The sequence below is a fragment of the Biomphalaria glabrata genome, chromosome 16, assembly GCF_947242115.1.
Source record: "Biomphalaria glabrata chromosome 16, xgBioGlab47.1, whole genome shotgun sequence".
In the NCBI taxonomy this organism is placed as follows: Eukaryota; Metazoa; Mollusca; class Gastropoda; family Planorbidae; genus Biomphalaria; species Biomphalaria glabrata.
The window spans coordinates 32,772,624-32,797,866 of record NC_074726.1 but is presented as its reverse complement, the minus strand read 5'-3'; the positions used below and the strand labels follow the sequence as shown (position 1 = coordinate 32,797,866).

Below are 25,243 nucleotides of genomic sequence, written 5' to 3'. Positions count from 1 at the left end.
AAAAAAATAAATAAAAAAATAATAAAATTTTTTTTTTCTTTTTTTGTGCTTGTAAAAAATGGGAGCGGGTAGGGTTTGAACCCTCGACCGTCGATAAATCCGAACGACAGTCCAGCGTGCAAACCACTTGACCAGGCAGCCATCCATGCGCGAGCAGTTTAAAGCTTAGAAAAAAATAAAAAATAAAAAATGTCCTCTAATTCAAATCCTTACGTTAGATCTAATGGTTTAATTTAAAACTATTTATAATGAATGGCTACATATCAATTACAAGTAAAGCTCTATTATTAATGCAATGGGCTTGAATGGGTAATTCACTATACCGGGACTGACTTCACTGAAGACCAGTGGTTCCCAAACTTTAAAAAAAAAAAAAATTTTATTTTTTTTATTTTATTAGTATATTAGATCTAGACTGCCTATTATAGATCTTTTTTTTAAATATTTCATCTACATGCTAGATTACGGTAATTCCACTTTTTTTTAATCAACGATAATACAAAGAGAAAATATCTGGATCTATGGGCTAGTTTTAACAATGTTAGAACCATCGTACATCAAATAAAACCTTGATCTAGAATTTTCTTTTTTTTTAATTCATGGCGAGTTCAAATATAATAAATGTATGCACTTTTTGTACTTCATTTTTCTCACGTGAAAAACAATTATCAGGGAGGGAAGCTTGTGTTGACGGCTAACCTTTGGGGAAAAAAATCATCCAATTTTTTTTTCTTATTTTGTGCTTGTAAAAAAAAATGGGAGCGGACAGGGTTTGAACCCTCGACCGTCGATAAATTTGAACGACAGTCCAGCGTGCAAACCACTTGACCAGGCAGCCATCCATGTACGAGGCAGTTCAAAGCTTAGAAAAAAAATAATAAATGTCCTCTAATTCAAATCCTTACGTTAGATCTAATGGTTTAATTTAAAACTATTTATAATGAATGGCTACATATCAATTACAAGTAAAGCTCTATTTCTAATGCAATGGGCTTGAATGGGTAATTCACTATCCCGGGACTGACTTCACTGAAGACCAGTGGTTCCCAAACTTTAAAAAAAAAAATTTTTTTTTTTTTTTATTTTATTAGTATATTAGATCTAGACTGCCTATTATAGATCTTTTTTTTTTTAATATTTCATCTACATGCTAGATTACGGTAATTCCACTTTTTTTTAATCAACGATAATACAAAGAGAAAATATCTGGATCTATGGGCTAGTTTTAACAATGTTAGAACCATCGTACATCAAATAAAACCTTGATCTAGAATTTTCTTTTTTTTTAATTCATGGCGAGTTCAAATATAATAAATGTATGCACTTTTTGTACTTCATTTTTCTCACGTGAAAAACAATTATCAGGGAGGGAAGCTTGTGTTGACGGCTAACCTTTGGGGAAAAAATCATCCAATTTTTTTTTTCTTATTTTGTGCTTGTAAAAAAAAATGGGAGCGGACAGGGTTTGAACCCTCGACCGTCGATAAATCCGAACGACAGTCCAGCGTGCAAACCACTTGACCAGGCAGCCATACATGTACGAGGCAGTTCAAAGCTTAGAAAAAAAAAATGTCCTCTAATTCAAATCCTTACGTTAGATCTAATGGTTTAATTTAAAACTATTTATAATGAATGGCTACATATCAATTACAAGTAAAGATCTATTATTAATGCAATGGGCTTGAATGGGTAATTCACTATCCCGGGACTGACTTCACTGTAGACCAGTGGTTCCCAAACTTTTTAAAAAAAATAATTTTTTTAATTTTTTTTTTGTAGTTTTATTTTTTTTTTTTTTTTTTTTTGTTTAAATTAAAAAAAAAATAATAATTAAAAAAAATAAAAAAAAAATAATAAAATTTTTTTTTCTTTTTTTGTGCTTGTAAAAAATGGGAGCGGGTAGGGTTTGAACCCTCGACCGTCGATAAATCCGAACGACAGTCCAGCGTGCTAACCACTTGACCAGGCAGCCATTCATGCGCGAGCAGTTTAAAGCTTAGAAAAAAATAAAAAATAAAAAATGTCCTCTAATTCAAATCCTTACGTTAGATCTAATGGTTTAATTTAAAACTATTTATAATGAATGGCTACATATCAATTACAAGTAAAGATCTATTATTAATGCAATGGGCTTGAATGGGTAATTTATCATGAAGAATAATCTTTTGAAAAGAAAACCCTAAATTCTGTTTCATTTTGACCGGGGCTGCTCTGTCTAATTGTAAACCATGTGGCGGCCATGTTCATGATTTAATGTAACAATAAATTATCTTTTTCCTCTAAATCTAGATTATCAGTTCAAAATCTTCTACTCGACGTCTATATCTATAAATCCTTTATAACTAGTTCAGTCCTAGTCTAAAAACCAATGTTACGACTCAATTCAATAATTCATGTTGATGGGTCTAGACTGAATCGATTTAAGATAATTTATCTTATCGTAATTACTAATTTTATTAGATTTATTTAAATAGAACTAATAATTTAAAATTTAGATAGATCTATCTAGACTAGTTACTAGATCTATAGAAATTCTCAATCAAGATTATCTAAATCTATATAGATCAAGAAGAAGAACAGTTTAAAGGTAAGAAAATAATCTAGATCTAGAAAAAATCAGGGTCAACAGACAGAGAAGTTTTGTAAGGCTATCCAAACACACCACCTATTCAACTTATTCGATTGTCAATATTAGATCTATTTAGAAATATTAGATCTAGACTAGATTACTATAGATTATAATTATATAAGTAGATCTAGCATCATCTAGATTAATCTATCATCTATTTACTAGTCTAGATCTAGAAAAAAATCTAGATCTAGCTAGAATCTTTTAAATCTTTATCACTCAAGACTGAGTCTTTAAAGAAAGTTTATAAGACTAGATAGAGAGTCTAGAATACAATTCAATATTGATTGTAGATATAGTCAATATAGATTCTAGATATTTAGAATGTAGACTGTAAAGTTTCTTATTAATTTTAATACTAGAATTGTCATTAGAGTATTAGAGTTTGTTTAGTATAGTCTAGTCAGTCTAGAATAGAATGTCTAGATTACTCTAGTCCTAGTACCTAGTTATAGACTTGATCTATAGATTAAATCTAGATCTATATAGACTAGATCAAGAAGTAGAATAGTTTAAGAGGTAAGAAAATCTGCTAGATCTAGATAACTAGACCTATAATATAGTCTAGATCATTAATTAGAATATTACTAGATCTAGATCTATTAACTAGTCTAGAAAAGTCTAGATCTATTATCTAGTCTAGAATAGTCTAGATCTAACTAGAAGCTTTATCACTCAAGTCTCAGAGTCTTTAAAAAAAAGTTTATAAGACTAGACAGAGAGTCTAGAATACAATTCAATATTGATTGTAGTAATATCCAGATTTAGAGTGTAGACTAAACTCTAGATCAGTGATTCCCAAAGTGGTCTATATAGACCCCCAGGGGTCTATGAAGACTTCCAGGGGGTCTACGAAATTAAAAAAATAAATTGGGGGTCTATGAGAGGTCCACGGGGGTCTACGATAATAGATTTCATTTAAAGCAGATCATTTTAATTTTTACATTCATTTAATGTAATTATTTTATACAGTAATATATGATTTTTATCTTGGTAAATCATTTAAACATATATCCTGCTAATCAAACCAAAGAATTGTCTCAATACTTATTTAAAAATTTTAATTTTGTCTACATGTAACAAATGTTTAACAAAAAGAAATGTACACTGTCCAGCGTTGATTATTTAAAACTGAGATTCATTCCTTCCTTGTCAAACAAGCGGTTGCCTAAGTGACTTTTTTAAAATAATGATACCAAACCAATGGCTAGAGGATCATCTGAGACAATGTCACCCTGACAAAATAGATAAAGATTTAAAAATTTTCTAGCACTCAAAGATAAAGTTAAGAATAGACCCACACAATCTCACTTCAACATCATATATATATAGAGAAGATGTTGGTTTGTGAGCGTCTTCCAATATCTCTTTACTTATAGCAAAATACGGAAACATAGGTAAAACATTGATTTTACCAGCCGTTGTAGTTGTGAAAACTGTTTTACACACACCTACATCTGATATTATTAAAAGAATTTCTTTAAGCAAAAATACAAATCAAGGGCACATCGGTGGCATGAGTTATCAAATTAAAAGCTTCTTATGTGATTCTTTGCAAAGGAAATATATACAGTTTGGGATCAGTTTGGAACCAGTGGCATCACAGGCTCTGATGGGGTGTAGCGATGTGTGCTGTAAACTAACCCAGACTTTAAAAAAAAAATGATACCAAACCAATAGCTAGAGGATCATCATCAGTCTGTTGAATTGGTGTTAATTACATTAAGGGACTTAATCACTCTTTTTTTATTTCCAGAAAATAATACCAGGGTTATGCTCCTTTCACCGTTGAGTTCCAGGATGAAGAATGAAAGACAGAGAGCAATGTGAAGACATCAAAGAATGTGCAGGTCTGCCATAAAATGGTTTATCCAGGGCTAAGTACAGAGAGGAATATAGAAGGGCTGTTGACTGATCTTGTGTGGTGCCCCCATGGCTCAACAGACTGATTGATAAGTAATGTTAAGAATTTAATGTATTTTGTAAAAAAATTATGAAAATTGGTGTTAATTACATTAAGAGACTTAATCACTTTTTTTATTTCCAGAAAATAATACCAGGGTTATGTTCCTTTCACTGTTCAGTTCCAGGATGAAGAATGAAAGACAGAGAGCAATGTGACGACATCAAAGAATGTGCAGGTCTGCCATGAAATGGTTTATCCAGGGCTAAGTACAGAGAGGAATATAGAAGGGCTGTTGACAGATCTTGTGTGGTGCCCCCATGGTTCAACAGACTGATTGATAGGTAATGGTAACAATTTAATGTATTTTGTAAAAAAAATTATAAAAATTGGTTTTAATTATATTAAGAGTCTTAATCACTTTTTTTATTTCCAGAAAATAATACCAGGGTAATGGTCCTTTCACTGTTGAGTTCCAGGATAAAGAATGAGAAAGACAGAGAGCAATGTGAAGACATCAAAGAATGTGCAGGTCTGCCATGAAATGGTTTATCCAGGGCTAAGTACAGAGAGGAATATAGAAGGGCTGTTGACAGATCTTGTGTGGTGCCCCCATGGTTCAACAGACTGATTGATAGGTAATGGTAAGAATTTAATGTATTTTGTAAAAAAATTATAAAAATTAGTTTTAATTATATTAAGAGACTTAATCACTTTTTTTATTTCCAGAAAATAATACCAGGGTTATGGTCCTTTCACTGTTGAGTTCCAGGATGAAGAATGAAAGACAGAGAGCAATGTGAAGACATCAAAGAATGTGCAGGTCTGCCATGAAATGGTTTATCCAGGGCTAAGTACAGAGAGGAATATAGAAGGGCTGTTGACAGATCTTGTGTGGTGCCCCCATGGTTCAACAGACTGATTGATAGGTAATGGTAAGAATTTAATGTATTTTGAAAAGAAAATTTAAAAAATTGGTGTTAATTACATTAAGGGACTTAATCACTCTTTTTTTATTTCCAGAAAATGATACCAGGGTCATGCTCCTTTCACCGTTGAGTTCCAGGATGAAGAATGAAAGACAGAGAGCAATGTGAAGACATCAAAGAATGTGGAGGTCTGCCATGAAATGGTTTATCCAGGGCTAAGTACAGAGAGGAATATAGAAGGGCTGCTGACAGATCTTGTGTGGTGCCCCCATGGTTCAACAGACTGATTGATAGATAATGGTAAGAATTTAATGTATTTTGTAAAAAAATTATAAAAATTGGTGTTAATTACATTAAGAGACTTAATCACTTTTTTTATTTCCAGAAAATAATACCAGGGTTATGGTCCTTTCACTGTTGATTTCCAGGATGAAGAATGAAAAACAGAGAGCAATGTGAAGACATCAAAAAAATGTGCAGGTCTGCCAGGAAATGGTTTATCCAGGGCTAAGTACAGAGAGGAATATAGAAGGGCTGATGACAGATCTTGTGTGGTGCCCCTATGGTTCAACAGACTGATTGATAGGTAATGGTAAGAATTTAATGTATTTTGTAAAAAAATTATAAAAATTGGTTTTAATTATATTAAGAGACTTAATCACTTTTTTTATTTCCAGAAAATAATACCAGGGTTATGGTCCTTTCACTGTTGAGTTCCAGGATGAAGAATGAAAGACTGAGAGCAATGTGAAGACATCAAAGAATGTGCAGGTCTGCCATGAAATGGTTTATCCAGGGCTAAGTACAGAGAGGAATATAGAAGGGCTGTTGACAGATCTTGTGTGGTGCCCCCATGGTTCAACAGACTGATTGATAGGTAATGGTAAGAATTTAATGTATTTTGATTCTTACTTGTCATTTTTGTGATTAATGCTCGGAATAGAATTTGTACATTTTAATTTTTTTTTTATGTGGTTATTTAGAATTGGCATTCAAGTTTTTCGTAGTGGCTATTTGAATCGACATATGCTTTTTGTGATTGCTGTTTGGAATCAAACTTGTGCATTCATTTTATAATTATTTAGAATGGACATTTTTTAATTTTTTTTTGTAACTGATGTTAAACATCGGACTTGTGGTTTTTTTTTTTTGTTTTTTTTTAGAATCAACGTGTTTTGTATAGTTGCTGTTTGAATAGAAATTCGCTTTTTTTGTGATGGCTGTTTGGAATTGAAATTGTGCTTTTTTGTAATGGCTGACTGGAATCGGACTTGTGTGATTATATTATCAATTTTCAGAATTGGACTTGTTCCTTTTTATGATCAGTAATAGAAATCCGACTTGCGCGTTTTTTTTTGGTGGTTATTAAAATTTTTGTGATGGTTGTTTTTAATCATACTTCTGCTTTTTTGTGTGGGCTGTTTGAAAAAGACTTGTGTTTTTCTGTGATGGATATTCACATTCCGAGTTGTGCATTTACTTTGTGTTTTTTTAGAATGGCATTTTTATTTGTTTATTTTATGTGACGGCTGTTAGAAGTCTGACTTTGCCTCCTTTTTATGATCGGTGTGGAGTTCGAAACTGGTGGTTTTTTTTTGTGATCAATGTTCGGCATAAGACTTGTTTTTTTTTTTTTAATCAACTGCTTTTTTTAGTAGTGGCTGATTGAATTGACATTTGGGTCTTTATTGATGGCAGTTTGGACATGTGTTTTTTTAATTGATGTTCTTTATCAGATTTGTTTTTTTTTCTTTTATCAATGTTTTAAATTGGACTTGTGCGTTTTTGTGATCAATGTTCTGCATTAGACTTGTGTGCTTTTTTTTTGTGATGGCTTTTTATGAGCTCTGTTTGAAATTAGACTTGTGTGTTTTTTGTGATCATTGTTCAGTATCGGATTTTTTTTTTTTTAAAGAATCATGTGCTTTTTTTTAGTAGCGAAAGAATTGACATTTTCTTCTTTGGAGATGGCTGTTTAGAATCAAACATGTGTATTGTATATTACTTAAGCTCTTCATTGGATTTGTGTGTTTTTATGATCAATGTCTGATATTGTGTTTTTCATAGTGGTTGTTTAAATTAGTTGCTTTTTTTTTGTGATGGCTGTTTGGAATCAGACTTTTGCATTTTTTTGTTTGTTTGTTTGTTGTTATTTAGAATTGACTTGATTATTTTTTGGCAGTTAATATTTGAAATCTACTTGATAACTTTTCTTTATGACTGCTTGGAATCGACTTTTGTGTTATTTGTAGTGGCTGTCTGGAATTATGTTGTATTATTTTGTTATGGCCTTTCAGAATCAAACTTATATTTTATTTTTTTTGGTTATATAGATTTGATTTTTTTTTTTTTGCTTTAGCTATTATAATCCAAATTTGCTTTTTTTTGTGATGACTTTTCATATTGACACTGGTTGAATAAAAATTTAATTATTTTTTATTTCACATGATGCAAGTTTACCTTTTGTTTTGCAGTAATTAGATTCATTGTGAAGATGTGTGCACTGGGCTGGAACATTTCCAGAGAAAGCTGGACTAGCCATGCATCAGGTAATTATTTACTATTACTGAATGTTATTAAGGTATTGTCTTACACCTATCTTTTCCTCAACTGATCTTAGGTACCCATTAGAGTTGGGTTGACTTGGTATTATCATAAGTATCCTGGAATTCAAAACCCCAGTTTTTATGTTGTAAATTTCAGCCACCAAATCATCTAGTTAGTAGGTGAAAGAAGTGTATACCAAAAAATGGATGCAAAAACTATTATCTAACATAGAGAACATAAATTTAGATCTCTACTCATCTATCATGATCTAGTCAATCTTGATTAGAGTTTATAATAATTTTAGATTCTAGATCTAAAGCTAAATAATATATTCTATTTCTATATTTTTCAATAGACTCTAGACTAGATTGTCACTAGATCTTGTTAGTCATCTAGACAATCTCATCTTATTTCTAAGTTTACTCAAGACTATGGTCTCTAGCAAAGATTAGAATTTTTTTAAAATTCAGGAATTAAAAGGGCGCCTCGGAGTAACCCACCCAACTTTAATGGGTACCTGACATTAGTTGGGGAAATGTATTTGCATATGGCCATTGTGCTGGCAGTGCTGGCCTTTGGTGATTGGATGCCATAGGCAAGGTGAATTTGGTGGCCCTTAATAAAAATGAAATTGTGAAAAGTTAAAAATAAGGCTATTTCAATTGTTTGGTTGAAATAATCAATGCTGGCGAGTAACAAAATATTATAATGTCATTTAATTAAGCCCTTAGTTTTCAAATATTTTTTTGTAGATCTTGATATATGTATTACATACATCTTAATTTATATATGTTATGGATTTAATTTATTTATAAAGCAGTTTAATAAATATTCTTTTCTATTTTTTTTCAGCATACTAGCCAAGATTGATACCTCTCCACAAATCAACAAAGACATCAATGAAGCTTTGCTAAAGCTAGTGACAATTTACATGTTTTCTTATGTGGCTTAATTATAATAATGTCAAGAAAGCTAATTAAATAAGAACTATACATTTTATTGTCAGGCTTATGTTAGTCTTAACTATTTCTGTAATTTCTTATTCTTCATTATGGGGGGCATTATGAATCTTAGATAGTTTTCAATGGACCTCATTCACCAATTGTAAACAAACAACATTTAGCCACGTGGTGCTTTATCTCTTCTATATAATTTACGATCTCATGTTTAATTCATGATGGTTGTCACGAGACAATTTTTTTCATTGTTTTATCAATAAGATCACGTGACTAAATGTTGGTGAATGAGGTCCATTCTAAGATAAGTTAATTTTTATTGATCCAATCAAATGGATATTCAGTTTGACTACAATTTTGCTTATAAAAAGCTCAATCGTATAGTTTTGTATTAAATAATAGTTTAATTGCGTTTTAGGTACTAATAGTTAGTATGCTATGTAATATTTAAATGCAGTTTTTTATTATTAAAAATCATTGTTATGTAAATAATTAATTCTGTAATATTAGACATAATTGTAGGTTTTTCTGTGTAGCAACTATACTGCACACTTTTTTTTTCATTCCTACGAGTAGATAATATAATTTATTCAATGATAATAAAGAGCTTTGAAATAAATCTCTTTATAATTCTGTACTTATTTCATAATAAAGTAATTTTTACTATCCAAAAAGAAATGCATTTAGAATTTCTATGTGAGAATGATATTTAAATATGTACAGTAGCATGACAAAAGAGCTTTTACATTATATTCTAAAAAGATGTATTACTCTTGCTTATAGCTATAACAATATTTGTCTTGATCTTTTGCAAAAATCAATTTTAAGATAAAACTTAAAATTCTGAAAATCACTATAACCCAAAATATTGTATTATTCTGTTCATGCATCATGGTCCCTCTCTCGACCTTGCTGATGAGATCCAAAAGAACGCTTCGAGTTACATTTGGCACCAACTCAGTTGCAGAAGCTGCTGGAGTAAATTTCACGGTTTATACTCCCAACGCCTAAGGGGATTATTCCTTGAGGTTGTTACCGCAATGCAGCGTGGGTTTGAAATCACAGTACCCCTAGATGAATTGCCTAACTAGGCTGACGAGCTCCATCTACCCGAAGCTCCCGGTTTTGTGGCGCCAAGTATCCGCCTTCACCTGTTAGTAAGAGCAGTTTTGCCAGACTTAGTATTTAAGCCACACGAGAAGGCCAGGTGCTGGACTTGGTTGTCAGAGGCTATCTGAGACGCTTGCCTTTAGGAGTATTTTATATACAATGGAAGCTTATCCCCACTGACACCCCTGGCCATGACAACCACATTAAGGTGCACAATACTATGGTGTCTAGCTGTGCATTGTACCTGACTTAGCACACGCTGATTAAAATTTATAAGATTGAAAAAAGGTAACAAAAACTATTACCTTAAAATGCATCAATGCATTTCTATATGTTTTATTCTTATTCTCTTCCTATCAGTTATAATCTAGCGATATAAATCTATTATTTCTGTTGTTTTTTTTTTGTTGTTTTTTTCCATATCAGTTTTCAGCTGGCGATATTAAAAATCAACTAGGTTATTCCCCCCTTGGAAAATACGTTTAGTCTTGATCCAGCGCCTAGACAACGCAAAAAATCTGGCCAGTGGTAGCAAGGTCTACTTAGAGACATAAATAGTTCTGTGAAGTTATAATTTGATTAAAATTTAAGGTGCTATTGACATGTATTATTATGAAGATAAAGTTGAAATAAATATTGAATTAAAATAGATCTAGGCTTATATCTAGTCGTATAGTAAAATTAGTTAATAGATCTGCGAAGTTATATTTTGATTTATGATGCTGTCAACATGTAATATTTTAAGATAAGGCGGAAATTGATATCGATCTTTTTTTTTTTAGCCTTTATATATATTATGGTCATATGGAGTTAATGCCTTTAATAGATAATATTTGGAATTATTTTTTTTTTCTGTCAATGATGAGTGGGTGCATTGGTGGATTTTTTTTTTGCACTACCACCCAATCTTCAATTAAAAAGTGATGCATCTTAGTAATCTTTCCTTTTTTTCTCGCTTATTTATAATCCCTCACACACTGTCACACACATACACACACACACATTGGCAGACTGGCTGCATGGAGCAGCACATTATCCCCCAGCATAATGCTGTCGTGTATGGGACGCCACTATTTGTAAGCATTCATGCATTAAAGCCCCGTGCTGCACGCATTTTACTTAATGATTACATTGAAAAATATTATTTTTTTATGTAAAAAATGCATTTAATAATGGTCACCTTGTCATATAAGAGCTTAAAATGACCAAAAGATTCATTGTTTTTACTTGATATACACAATGGTTAAAAGGAGCCCGCCATGTTTTGAAATTAATGATTTAAGTTTGAAGTTTCTTCCCTCCTATATAAATGCGTTTCTTGACTATAAAAAGAACTGCTAAGACATATATATATATCTTCTGTTTACAGACAAGAATAATCCGATTGGTTGGAGTGATTTTTTTCTCTAATATGATTGATTGTCAATGGACGCTTTAACACAGGCTCACAGCTGAAGTGAACTTATTAGTCTTACGTAGATAAGAATCTAGAGATCTATAACTTTGCTTAATTCTTTTTAAAGTTTAATTTTATCCAACAATTTCTTAAATCAAATAATTTTTTTTAAAGAATCGTGTAAACTTCGTAGATCTAGAAATTAAAATTGTTTTAAACATGGAAATTACTCTGGCAACAGAATCCGAAAAAGTCACAAGTCTAGATTCTAGATATTAAGATAGATATGTAAGAGTAAGAGTATGATCTACTTGATTTAGAAAATCACGATCTAACTTATCTAAGCATAGGTTGGTGAATGCTACAATCCCGAAGTAGACATATTATAGATCTAGATCTAGAATTTTACAATATAGATTTAGATCTATGTAAGAGATCTAGAAAAGTATATCTAGATCTAGAATACTCTAGAGTCTACAGTGAAGTCAGTCCCGGGATAGTGAATTCTCGAAAAAAAAATAAATAAATAAAAATTTATCTAAAAAAAAAAAAAAAATATATAAAAAATTTAAAAAAAAGAAAATAAAAACAAAAAATTTAAAAAAAAAAATAAAAAAATATTGAAAATGAAAAAAAAAATTTAAAAAAATTTAATAAAAAATAATTTTTTTTTTTTTAAAATTAAAAAAAAAATAATACAAATAATAATAAAAAAAAAATAAAAAAAATTCAAAAAAATAAATAATAAATAATAAAAAAATTTTTAAAAAATTCAAAAAATTCAAAAAAATAAAAAATATATAAATAATTAAAAAAAATTATTAAAAAAAAATTTAAAAAAAAATAAAAAAAAAAAAAAAAATTATAAAAAAAAAAAAATTAAAAATTAAAAAAAAAAGAAAAAAAAAAAGAAAAAAATAAAAATAATAAAAAATTAAAAAAAAAATATAAGTTAAGCAGTGGGTCTACCGAAAAGCAGAAAACATGTCAAGGGGTCTATAAGACAAAAAAGTTTGGGAACCACTGGTCTACAGTGAAATCAGTCCCGGGATAGTGAATTCTCAAAAAAGAAATAAAAAAAATAATTTATCTAAAAAAAAAATGAAAAATGAAAAAAAAAAACTTAAAAAAAAATAAAAAAAAAAATAAAAAAAAAAATTTAAAAAATAAAAAAAAAAATATATAAAAAAATAAAAAAAAAAAATAATAATAAAAAAAATAATTTAAAAAAAATTTAAAAAAAAAAAAAAAAAAAAAAAAAAAAAAAAAAAAAAAAAAAAAAAATTAAAAATTAAAAAAAAAATAATAAAAAAAAAAGTACGAGGGTTATGGTCCTTTCATCATTGAGTTCCAGGATGAAGAATGAAAGACAGAGCAATGTGAAGACATCAAAGTATGGGCAGGTCTGCCATGAAATGGTTTATCCAGGGCTCAGTACAGAGAGGAATATAGAAGGGCTTATGACAGATCTTGTGTGGTGCCCCCATGGTTCAACAGATTGATCATTAGATAATGTTAAGAATTTAATGTATTTTGTAAAAAATTGGTGTTAATTACATTAAGGAACTTAATCAGTCTTTTTTTATCTCCAGAAAATAATACCAGGGTTATGGTCCTTTCATTATTGAGTTCCAGGATGAAGAATGAAAGATAGAGAGCAATGTGAAGACATCAAAGAATGGGCAGGTCTGCCATTAAAAATGGTTTATCCAGGGCTAAGTACAGAGAGGAATATAGAAAGGCTGTTGACAGATCTTGTGATGTGCCCCCATGGTTCAAGAGATTGATCATTAGGTAATGGTAAGAATTTAATGTATTTTGTAAAAAATTGGTGTTAATTACATTAAGGGACTTTATCAATCTTTTTTATTTATAGTACACAAGTTTCTTTTACCTCCTAGCTGCTTACTAAGAACGGGTTTCGTCAGAATCAAAACGTTAGGACCACAATTTGCGAAAAACCACAGGCTTGCTATCAAAGCTTTGTATTTTATTTTTGTTTTTTCCCAAATCAACTTAATAAGGAATATATAAAGCTTGTTTTCGAAAATCACGATATCTCTTAAACTGTCGCTTCTATTCAAGTGAAATTTAGTACACAAGTTAAGTTTTACCTCCTAGATGCTTACTAAGAACGGGTTTCGATAGAATCAAAACGTTAGGACCACAATTATCAAAAAACCACAGTCTTGCTATCAAAGCTTTGTATTTTATTTTTGGTATTTCCCAAATCATTTTAATAAAGAAATTATAAGACTTGTCTACGAAAATCACTATATCTCTTAAACTGTCGCTTCTATTCAAGTGAAATTTAGTACACAAGTTAAGTTTTACCTCCTAGATGCTAACTAAGAATGAATTTCGTCAGAATCAAAAAGTTAGGACCACAATTTGCGAAAAACCACAGGCTTGCTATCAAAGCTTTGTATTTTATTATTGGTATTTCCCAAATCAACTTAATAAGGAATATATAAAGCTTGTTTTCGAAAATCACGATATCTCTTAAACTGTCTCTTCTATTCAAGTGAAATTTTGGTACGAAGATTCCTTTTACATCCTAGATGCTTACTAATAACGGGTTTCGATAGAATCAAAACGTTGGGACCACAATTTCTGTAAAACCACAGGCTTACAATCAAAGCTTTGTATTTTATTTTTGGTATTTCCCAAATCAACTTAAGAAGGAAATTTTAAGGCTTGTCTTCGAAAATCAAGATATCTCTTAAACTGTCTATTCTATTCAAGCGAAATATAGTACACAGGTTCTTTTTACCTCCTAGATGCTTACTAAGAACTGGTTTTGTCAGAATCAAAACGTTAGGACCACAATTTGCGAAAAACCACAGGCTTACGATCAAAGCTTTGTATTTTATTTTTAGTATTTCCCAAATCAACTTAGTAAGAAATTATAAGGCTTGTCTTTGAAAATCAGGATATCTCTTAAACTGTCGCTTTTATTCAAGTGAAATTTAGTTCAAAGGGTTCCTTTTACCTCCTACATGCTTACAAAAAATGGATTTCGTCAGAGTCAAAACGATAGGACCACATTTTTCGAAAAACCACAGGCTTGCTATCAAAGCTTTGTATTTTATTTTTGGTATTTTCCAAATCAACTTAATAAGGAAATTATAAGGCTTGTTTTCGAAAATCAGGATATCTTTTAAACTGTCGCTTCTATTCAAGTGAAATTTAGTACACAGGTTCCTTTTACCTCCTACATGCTTACAAGGAATGGATTTCGTCAGAATCAAAACGTTAGGACCACAATTATCAAAAAACCACATGCTATCTATCAAAGCTTTGTTTTTTGTTTTTTTTTTGGTGTTTCCCAAATCAACTTAATAAGGAAATTATAAGGCTTGTTTTCGAAAATCAAGATATCTCTTAAACTGTCGCTTCTATTCAAGTGAAATTTAGTACGAAGGTTCCTTTTACATCCTAGATGCTTAATAAGAACGGATTTCGAAAGAATCAAAACGTTGGGACCACAATTTGTGTAAAACCTCAGGGCTGCTATCAAAGCTTTGTATTTTATTTTTTAAAATTTCCCAAATCAACATAAGAAGGAAATTTTAAGGCTTGTCTTCGAAAATCAAAATATCTCTTAAACTGTCGATTCTATTCAAATCAAATTTAGTACACAGGTTCCTTTTACCTCCTACATGCTTACAAAGAATGGATTTCGTCAGAATCAAAACGTTAGGACCATAATTTGCGAAAAACCACAGGCTTGCTATCAAAGCTTTGTATTTTATTTTTGGTATTTCCCAAATCAACTTAATAAGGAATATATAAAGATTGTTTTCGAAAATCACGATATCTCTTAAACTGTCGCTTCTATTCAAGTAAAATTTAGTACGAAGGTTCCTTTTACATCCAAGATGCTTACAAAGAATGGATTTCGTCAGAATCAAAACGTTAGGACCACAATTTGCGAAAAACCACAGGCTTGCTATCAAAGCTTTGTATTTTATTTTTGTTTTTTCCCAAATCAACTTAATAAGGAATATATAAAGCTTGTTTTCGAAAATCACGATATCTCTTAAACTGTCGCTTCTATTTAAGTGAAATTTAGTACACAAGTTAAGTTTTACCTCCTAGATGCTTACTAAGAACGGGTTTCGATAGAATCAAAACGTTAGGACCACAATTATCAAAAAACCACAGTCTTGCTATCAAAGCTTTGTATTTTATTTTTGGTATTTCCCAAATCATTTTAATAAAGAAATTATAAGACTTGTCTACGAAAATCACTATATCTCTTAAACTGTCGCTTCTATTCAAGTGAAATTTAGTACACAAGTTAAGTTTAACCTCCTAGATGCTAACTAAGAATGAATTTCGTCAGAATCAAAAAGTTAGGACCACAATTTGCGAAAAACCACAGGCTTGCTATCAAAGCTTTGTATTTTATTATTGGTATTTCCCAAATCAACTTAATAAGGAATATATAAAGCTTGTTTTCGAAAATCACGATATCTCTTAAACTGTCTCTTCTATTCAAGTGAAATTTTGGTACGAAGGTTCCTTTTACATCCTAGATGCTTACTAAGAACGGGTTTCGATAGAATCAAAACGTTGGGACCACAATTTCTGTAAAACCACAGGCTTACAATCAAAGCTTTGTATTTTATTTTTGGTATTTCCCAAATCAACTTAAGAAGGAAATTTTAAGGCTTGTCTTCGAAAATCAAGATATCTCTTAAACTGTCTATTCTATTCAAGCGAAATATAGTACACAGGTTCTTTTTACCTCCTAGATGCTTACTAAGAACTGGTTTTGTCAGAATCAAAACGTTAGGACCACAATTTGCGAAAAACCACAGGCTTACTATCAAAGCTTTGTATTTTATTTTTAGTATTTCCCAAATCAACTTAGTAAGAAATTATAAGGCTTGTCTTTAAAAATCAGGATATCTCTTAAACTGTCGCTTTTATTCAAGTGAAATTTAGTTCAAAGGGTTCCTTTTACCTCCTACATGCTTACAAAAAATGGATTTCGTCAGAATCAAAACGATAGGACCACATTTTTCGAAAAACCACAGGCTTGCTATCAAAGCTTTATATTTTATTTTTGGTATTTTCCAAATCAACTTAATAAGGAAATTATAAGGCTTGTTTTCGAAAATCAGGATATCTTTTAAACTGTCGCTTCTATTCAAGTGAAATTTAGTACACAGGTTCCTTTTACCTCCTACATGCTTACAAGGAATGGATTTCGTCAGAATCAAAACGTTAGGACCACAATTATCAAAAAACCACATGCTATCTATCAAAGCTTTGTTTTTTGTTTTTTTTTTGGTGTTTCCCAAATCAACTTAATAAGGAAATTATAAGGCTTGTTTTCGAAAATCAAGATATCTCTTAAACTGTCGCTTCTATTCAAGTGAAATTTAGTACGAAGGTTCCTTTTACATCCTAGATGCTTAATAAGAACGGATTTCGAAAGAATCAAAACGTTGGGACCACAATTTGTGTAAAACCTCAGGGCTGCTATCAAAGCTTTGTATTTTATTTTTTAAAATTTCCCAAATCAACATAAGAAGGAAATTTTAAGGCTAGTCTTCGAAAATCAAAATATCTCTTAAACTGTCGATTCTATTCAAATCAAATTTAGTACACAGGTTCCTTTTACCTCCTACATGCTTACAAAGAATGGATTTCGTCAGAATCAAAACGTTAGGACCATAATTTGCGAAAAACCACAGGCTTGCTATCAAAGCTTTGTATTTTATTTTTGGTATTTCCCAAATCAACTTAATAAGGAATATATAAAGATTGTTTTCGAAAATCACGATATCTCTTAAACTGTCGCTTCTATTCAAGTAAAATTTAGTACGAAGGTTCCTTTTACATCCAAGATGCTTACAAAGAATAGATTTCGTCAGAATCAAAACGTTAGGACCACAATTTGCGAAAAACCACAGGCTTGCTATCAAAGCTTTGTATTTTATTATTGGTATTTCCCAAATCGACTTAATAAGGAATATATAAAGCTTAATTTTGAAAATCACGATATCTCTTAAACTGTCGCTTCTATTCAAGTGAAATTTAGTACACAAGTTAAGTTTTACCTCCTAGATGCTTACTAAGAACGGGTTTCGATAGAATCATAACGTTAGGACCACAATTATCAAAAAACCACAGTCTTGCTATCAAAGCTTTGTATTTTATTTTTGGTATTTCCCAAATCATTTTAATTAAGAAATTATAAGACTTGTCTACGAAAATCACTATATCTCTTAAACTGTCGCTTCTATTCAAGTGAAATTTAGTACACAAGTTAAGTTTTACCTCCTAGATGCTAATTAAGAATGAATTTCGTCAGAATCAAAAAGTTAGGACCACAATTTGCGAAAAACCACAGGCTTGCTATCAAAGCTTTGTATTTTATTATTGGTATTTCCCAAATCAACTTAATAAGGAATATATAAAGCTTGTTTTCGAAAATCACGATATCTCTTAAACTGTCTCTTCTATTCAAGCGAAATTTAGTACACAGGTTCTTTTTACCTCCTAAATGCTTACTAAGAACGGTTTTCCTCAGAATCAAAACGTTTGGACCACAATATGTGAAAAACCACAGGCTTGCTATCAGAGCTTTTGTATTTTCTTATTGGTATTTCCCAAATTAACTAAATAAAAAAATTATAAGGCTTGTTTTTGAAAATCAAGATATCTATATATATAGAAGGGCTGTTGACAGATCTTATGTGGTGCCCCCATGGTTCAACAGACTGATTGATAGGTAATGGTAAGAATTTAATGTATTTTGTAAAAAATTGGTGTTAATTACATTAAGGGACTTAATCAGTCTTTTTTTATTTCCAGAAAATAATACCAGGGTTATGGTCCTTTCATTATTGAGTTCCAGGATGAAGAATGAAAGATAGAGAGCAATGTGAAGACATCAAAGAATGGGCAGGTCTGCCATTAAAAATGGTTTATCCAGGGCTAAGTACAGAGAGGAATATAGAAAGGCTGTTGACAGATCTTGTGATGTGCCCCCATGGTTCAAGAGATTGATCATTAGGTAATGGTAAGAATTTAATGTATTTTTTAAAAAATTGGTGTTAATTACATTAAGAAATTTAATCAGTCTTTTTTATTTATAGTACACAGGTTTCTTTTACCTTCTAGATGCTTACTAAGAACGGGTTTCGATAGAATTAAAACGTTGGGACCACAATTTGCGAAAAACCATAGGCTTGCTATCAAAGCTTTGTATTTTATTTTTGGTATTTCCCAAATCATTTTAATAAAGAAATTATAAGACTTGTCTACGAAAATCACGATATCTCTTAAACTGTCGCTTCTATTCAAGTGAAATTTAGTACACAAGTTAAGTTTTACCTCCTAGATGCTAACTAAGAATGAATTTCGTCAGAATCAAAAAGTTAGGACCACAATTTGCGAAAAACCACAGGCTTGCTATCAAAGCTTTGTATTTTATTATTGGTATTTCCCAAATCAACTTAATAAGGAATATATAAAGCTTGTTTTCGAAAATCACGATATCTCTTAAACTGTCTCTTCTATTCAAGTGAAATTTAGTACGAAGGTTCCTTTTACATCCTAGATGCTTACTAAGAACGGGTTTCGATAGAATCAAAACGTTGGGACCACACTTTCTGTAAAACCACAGGCTTGCAATCAAAGCTTTGTATTTTTTTTTGGTATTTCCCAAATCAACTTAAGAAGGAAATTTTAAGGCTTGTCTTCGAAAATCAAGATATCTCTTAAACTGTCTATTCTATTCAAGCGAAATTTAGTACACAGGTTCTTTTTACCTCCTAGATGCTTACTAAGAACTGGTTTTGTCAGAATCAAAACGTTAGGACCACAATTTGCGAAAAACCACAGGCTTACTATCAAAGCTTTATATTTTATTTTTAGTATTTCCCAAATCAACTTAGTAAGAAATTATAAGGCTTGTCTTTGAAAATCAGGATATCTCTTAAACTGTCGCTTTTATTCAAGTGAAATTTAGTTCAAAGGGTTCCTTTTACCTCCTACATGCTTACAAAAAATGGATTTCGTCAGAATCAAAACGATAGGACCACAATTTTCGAAAAACCACAGGCTTGCTATCAAAGCTTTGTATTTTATTTTTGGTATTTTCCAAATCAACTTAATAAGGAAATTATAAGGCTTGTTTTCGAAAATCAGGATATCTTTTAAACTGTCGCTTCTATTCAAGTGAAATTTAGTACACAGGTTCCTTTTACCTCCTACATGCTTACAAGGAATGGATTTCGTCAGAATCAAAACGTTAGGACCACAATTATCAAAAAACCACATGCTATCTATCAAAGCTTTGTTTTTTGTTTTTTTTTTGGTGTTTCCCAAATCAACTTAATAAGGAAATTATAAGGCTTGTTTTCGAAAATCAAGATATCTCTTAAACTGTCGCTTCTATTCAAGTGAAATTTAGTACGAAGGTTCCTTTTACATCCTAGATGCTTAATAAGAACGGATTTCGAAAGAATCAAAACGTTGGGACCACAATTTGTGTAAAACCTCAGGGCTGCTATCAAAGCTTTGTATTTTATTTTTTAAAATTTCCCAAATCAACATAAGAAGGAAATTTTAAGGCTTGTCTTCGAAAATCAAAATATCTCTTAAACTGTCGATTCTATTCAAATCAAATTTAGTACACAGGTTCCTTTTACCTCCTACATGCTTACAAGGAATGGATTTCGTCAGAATCAAAACGTTAGGACCATAATTTGCGAAAAACCACAGGCTTGCTATCAAAGCTTTGTATTTTATTTTTAGTATTTCCCAAATCAACTTAATAAGGAATATATAAAGCTTGTTTTCGAAAATCACGATATCTCTTAAACTGTCGCTTCTATTCAAGTAAAATTTAGTACGAAGGTTCCTTTTACATCCAAGATGCTTACAAAGAATGGATTTCGTCAGAATCAAAACGTTAGGACCACAATTTGCGAAAAACCACAGGCTTGCTATCAAAGCTTTGTATTTTATTTTTGTTTTTTCCCAAATCAACTTAATAAGGAATATATAAAGCTTGTTTTCGAAAATCACGATATCTCTTAAACTGTCGCTTCTATTCAAGTGAAATTTAGTACACAAGTTAAGTTTTACCTCCTAGATGCTTACTAAGAACGGGTTTCGATAGAATCAAAACGTTAGGACCACAATTATCAAAAAACCACAGTCTTGCTATCAAAGCTTTGTATTTTATTTTTGGTATTTCCCAAATCATTTTAATAAAGAAATTATAAGACTTGTCTACGAAAATCACTATATCTCTTAAACTGTCGCTTCTATTCAAGTGAAATTTAGTACACAAGTTAAGTTTTACCTCCTAGATGCTAACTAAGAATGAATTTCGTCAGAATCAAAAAGTTAGGACCACAATTTGCGAAAAACCACAGGCTTGCTATCAAAGCTTTGTATTTTATTATTGGTATTTCCCAAATCAACTTAATAAGGAATATATAAAGCTTGTTTTCGAAAATCACGATATCTCTTAAACTGTCTCTTCTATTCAAGTGAAATTTTGGTACGAAGGTTCCTTTTACATCCTAGATGCTTACTAAGAACGGGTTTCGATAGAATCAAAACGTTGGGACCACAATTTCTGTAAAACCACAGGCTTACAATCAAAGCTTTGTATTTTATTTTTGGTATTTCCCAAATCAACTTAAGAAGGAAATTTTAAGGCTTGTCTTCGAAAATCAAGATATCTCTTAAACTGTCTATTCTATTCAAGCGAAATATAGTACACAGGTTCTTTTTACCTCCTAGATGCTTACTAAGAACTGGTTTTGTCAGAATCAAAACGTTAGGACCACAATTTGCGAAAAACCACAGGCTTACTATCAAAGCTTTGTATTTTATTTTTAGTATTTCCCAAATCAACTTAGTAAGAAATTATAAGGCTTGTCTTTAAAAATCAGGATATCTCTTAAACTGTCGCTTTTATTCAAGTGAAATTTAGTTCAAAGGGTTCCTTTTACCTCCTACATGCTTACAAAAAATGGATTTCGTCAGAATCAAAACGATAGGACCACATTTTTCGAAAAACCACAGGCTTGCTATCAAAGCTTTGTATTTTATTTTTGGTATTTTCCAAATCAACTTAATAAGGAAATTATAAGGCTTGTTTTCGAAAATCAGGATATCTTTTAAACTGTCGCTTCTATTCAAGTGAAATTTAGTACACAGGTTCCTTTTACCTCCTACATGCTTACAAGGAATGGATTTCGTCAGAATCAAAACGTTAGGACCACAATTATCAAAAAACCACATGCTATCTATCAAAGCTTTGTTTTTTGTTTTTTTTTTGGTGTTTCCCAAATCAACTTAATAAGGAAATTATAAGGCTTGTTTTCGAAAATCAAGATATCTCTTAAACTGTCGCTTCTATTCAAGTGAAATTTAGTACGAAGGTTCCTTTTACATCCTAGATGCTTAATAAGAACGGATTTCGAAAGAATCAAAACGTTGGGACCACAATTTGTGTAAAACCTCAGGGCTGCTATCAAAGCTTTGTATTTTATTTTTTAAAATTTCCCAAATCAACATAAGAAGGAAATTTTAAGGCTAGTCTTCGAAAATCAAAATATCTCTTAAACTGTCGATTCTATTCAAATCAAATTTAGTACACAGGTTCCTTTTACCTCCTACATGCTTACAAAGAATGGATTTCGTCAGAATCAAAACGTTAGGACCATAATTTGCGAAAAACCACAGGCTTGCTATCAAAGCTTTGTATTTTATTTTTGGTATTTCCCAAATCAACTTAATAAGGAATATATAAAGATTGTTTTCGAAAATCACGATATCTCTTAAACTGTCGCTTCTATTCAAGTAAAATTTAGTACGAAGGTTCCTTTTACATCCAAGATGCTTACAAAGAATAGATTTCGTCAGAATCAAAACGTTAGGACCACAATTTGCGAAAAACCACAGGCTTGCTATCAAAGCTTTGTATTTTATTATTGGTATTTCCCAAATCGACTTAATAAGGAATATATAAAGCTTAATTTTGAAAATCACGATATCTCTTAAACTGTCGCTTCTATTCAAGTGAAATTTAGTACACAAGTTAAGTTTTACCTCCTAGATGCTTACTAAGAACGGGTTTCGATAGAATCATAACGTTAGGACCACAATTATCAAAAAACCACAGTCTTGCTATCAAAGCTTTGTATTTTATTTTTGGTATTTCCCAAATCATTTTAATTAAGAAATTATAAGACTTGTCTACGAAAATCACTATATCTCTTAAACTGTCGCTTCTATTCAAGTGAAATTTAGTACACAAGTTAAGTTTTACCTCCTAGATGCTAATTAAGAATGAATTTCGTCAGAATCAAAAAGTTAGGACCACAATTTGCGAAAAACCACAGGCTTGCTATCAAAGCTTTGTATTTTATTATTGGTATTTCCCAAATCAACTTAATAAGGAATATATAAAGCTTGTTTTCGAAAATCACGATATCTCTTAAACTGTCTCTTCTATTCAAGCGAAATTTAGTACACAGGTTCTTTTTACCTCCTAAATGCTTACTAAGAACGGTTTTCCTCAGAATCAAAACGTTTGGACCACAATATGTGAAAAACCACAGGCTTGCTATCAGAGCTTTTGTATTTTCTTATTGGTATTTCCCAAATTAACTAAATAAAAAAATTATAAGGCTTGTTTTTGAAAATCAAGATATCTATATATATAGAAGGGCTGTTGACAGATCTTATGTGGTGCCCCCATGGTTCAACAGACTGATTGATAGGTAATGGTAAGAATTTAATGTATTTTGTAAAAAATTGGTGTTAATTACATTAAGGGACTTAATCAGTCTTTTTTTATTTCCAGAAAATAATACCAGGGTTATGGTCCTTTCATTATTGAGTTCCAGGATGAAGAATGAAAGATAGAGAGCAATGTGAAGACATCAAAGAATGGGCAGGTCTGCCATTAAAAATGGTTTATCCAGGGCTAAGTACAGAGAGGAATATAGAAAGGCTGTTGACAGATCTTGTGATGTGCCCCCATGGTTCAAGAGATTGATCATTAGGTAATGGTAAGAATTTAATGTATTTTTTAAAAAATTGGTGTTAATTACATTAAGAAATTTAATCAGTCTTTTTTATTTATAGTACACAGGTTTCTTTTACCTTCTAGATGCTTACTAAGAACGGGTTTCGATAGAATTAAAACGTTGGGACCACAATTTGCGAAAAACCATAGGCTTGCTATCAAAGCTTTGTATTTTATTTTTGGTATTTCCCAAATCATTTTAATAAAGAAATTATAAGACTTGTCTACGAAAATCACGATATCTCTTAAACTGTCGCTTCTATTCAAGTGAAATTTAGTACACAAGTTAAGTTTTACCTCCTAGATGCTAACTAAGAATGAATTTCGTCAGAATCAAAAAGTTAGGACCACAATTTGCGAAAAACCACAGGCTTGCTATCAAAGCTTTGTATTTTATTATTGGTATTTCCCAAATCAACTTAATAAGGAATATATAAAGCTTGTTTTCGAAAATCACGATATCTCTTAAACTGTCTCTTCTATTCAAGTGAAATTTAGTACGAAGGTTCCTTTTACATCCTAGATGCTTACTAAGAACGGGTTTCGATAGAATCAAAACGTTGGGACCACACTTTCTGTAAAACCACAGGCTTGCAATCAAAGCTTTGTATTTTTTTTTGGTATTTCCCAAATCAACTTAAGAAGGAAATTTTAAGGCTTGTCTTCGAAAATCAAGATATCTCTTAAACTGTCTATTCTATTCAAGCGAAATTTAGTACACAGGTTCTTTTTACCTCCTAGATGCTTACTAAGAACTGGTTTTGTCAGAATCAAAACGTTAGGACCACAATTTGCGAAAAACCACAGGCTTACTATCAAAGCTTTATATTTTATTTTTAGTATTTCCCAAATCAACTTAGTAAGAAATTATAAGGCTTGTCTTTGAAAATCAGGATATCTCTTAAACTGTCGCTTTTATTCAAGTGAAATTTAGTTCAAAGGGTTCCTTTTACCTCCTACATGCTTACAAAAAATGGATTTCGTCAGAATCAAAACGATAGGACCACAATTTTCGAAAAACCACAGGCTTGCTATCAAAGCTTTGTATTTTATTTTTGGTATTTTCCAAATCAACTTAATAAGGAAATTATAAGGCTTGTTTTCGAAAATCAGGATATCTTTTAAACTGTCGCTTCTATTCAAGTGAAATTTAGTACACAGGTTCCTTTTACCTCCTACATGCTTACAAGGAATGGATTTCGTCAGAATCAAAACGTTAGGACCACAATTATCAAAAAACCACATGCTATCTATCAAAGCTTTGTTTTTTGTTTTTTTTTTGGTGTTTCCCAAATCAACTTAATAAGGAAATTATAAGGCTTGTTTTCGAAAATCAAGATATCTCTTAAACTGTCGCTTCTATTCAAGTGAAATTTAGTACGAAGGTTCCTTTTACATCCTAGATGCTTAATAAGAACGGATTTCGAAAGAATCAAAACGTTGGGACCACAATTTGTGTAAAACCTCAGGGCTGCTATCAAAGCTTTGTATTTTATTTTTTAAAATTTCCCAAATCAACATAAGAAGGAAATTTTAAGGCTTGTCTTCGAAAATCAAAATATCTCTTAAACTGTCGATTCTATTCAAATCAAATTTAGTACACAGGTTCCTTTTACCTCCTACATGCTTACAAGGAATGGATTTCGTCAGAATCAAAACGTTAGGACCATAATTTGCGAAAAACCACAGGCTTGCTATCA

General features: G+C 31.1%; 2 long non-coding RNA genes across 5 annotated transcripts; both read left to right on the top strand.

Annotated features, from left to right (window-relative positions):
* Positions 1–2,113: 2,113 nt before the first annotated feature.
* LOC129923344 (uncharacterized) lies at positions 2,114–6,338 on the top strand. Of its 4 annotated transcripts, none has more exons than XR_008775299.1 (8): positions 2,114–2,587; positions 4,386–4,585; positions 4,714–4,876; positions 4,969–5,170; positions 5,262–5,461; positions 5,556–5,761; positions 5,890–6,047; positions 6,139–6,338. It is a non-coding gene; the product is annotated as an uncharacterized LOC129923344 (long non-coding RNA). The 4 variants fall into 4 exon arrangements; XR_008775297.1 differs by having other exon boundaries at positions 5,847–6,047; XR_008775296.1 differs by lacking the exons at positions 5,556–5,761; positions 5,890–6,047.
* A 1,364-nt stretch (positions 6,339–7,702) lies between these two features.
* LOC129923346 (uncharacterized) lies at positions 7,703–9,005 on the top strand. Its single transcript, XR_008775301.1, has 2 exons — positions 7,703–8,010; positions 8,861–9,005. It is a non-coding gene; the product is annotated as an uncharacterized LOC129923346 (long non-coding RNA).
* The last annotated feature ends 16,238 nt before the right edge of the window (positions 9,006–25,243 follow it).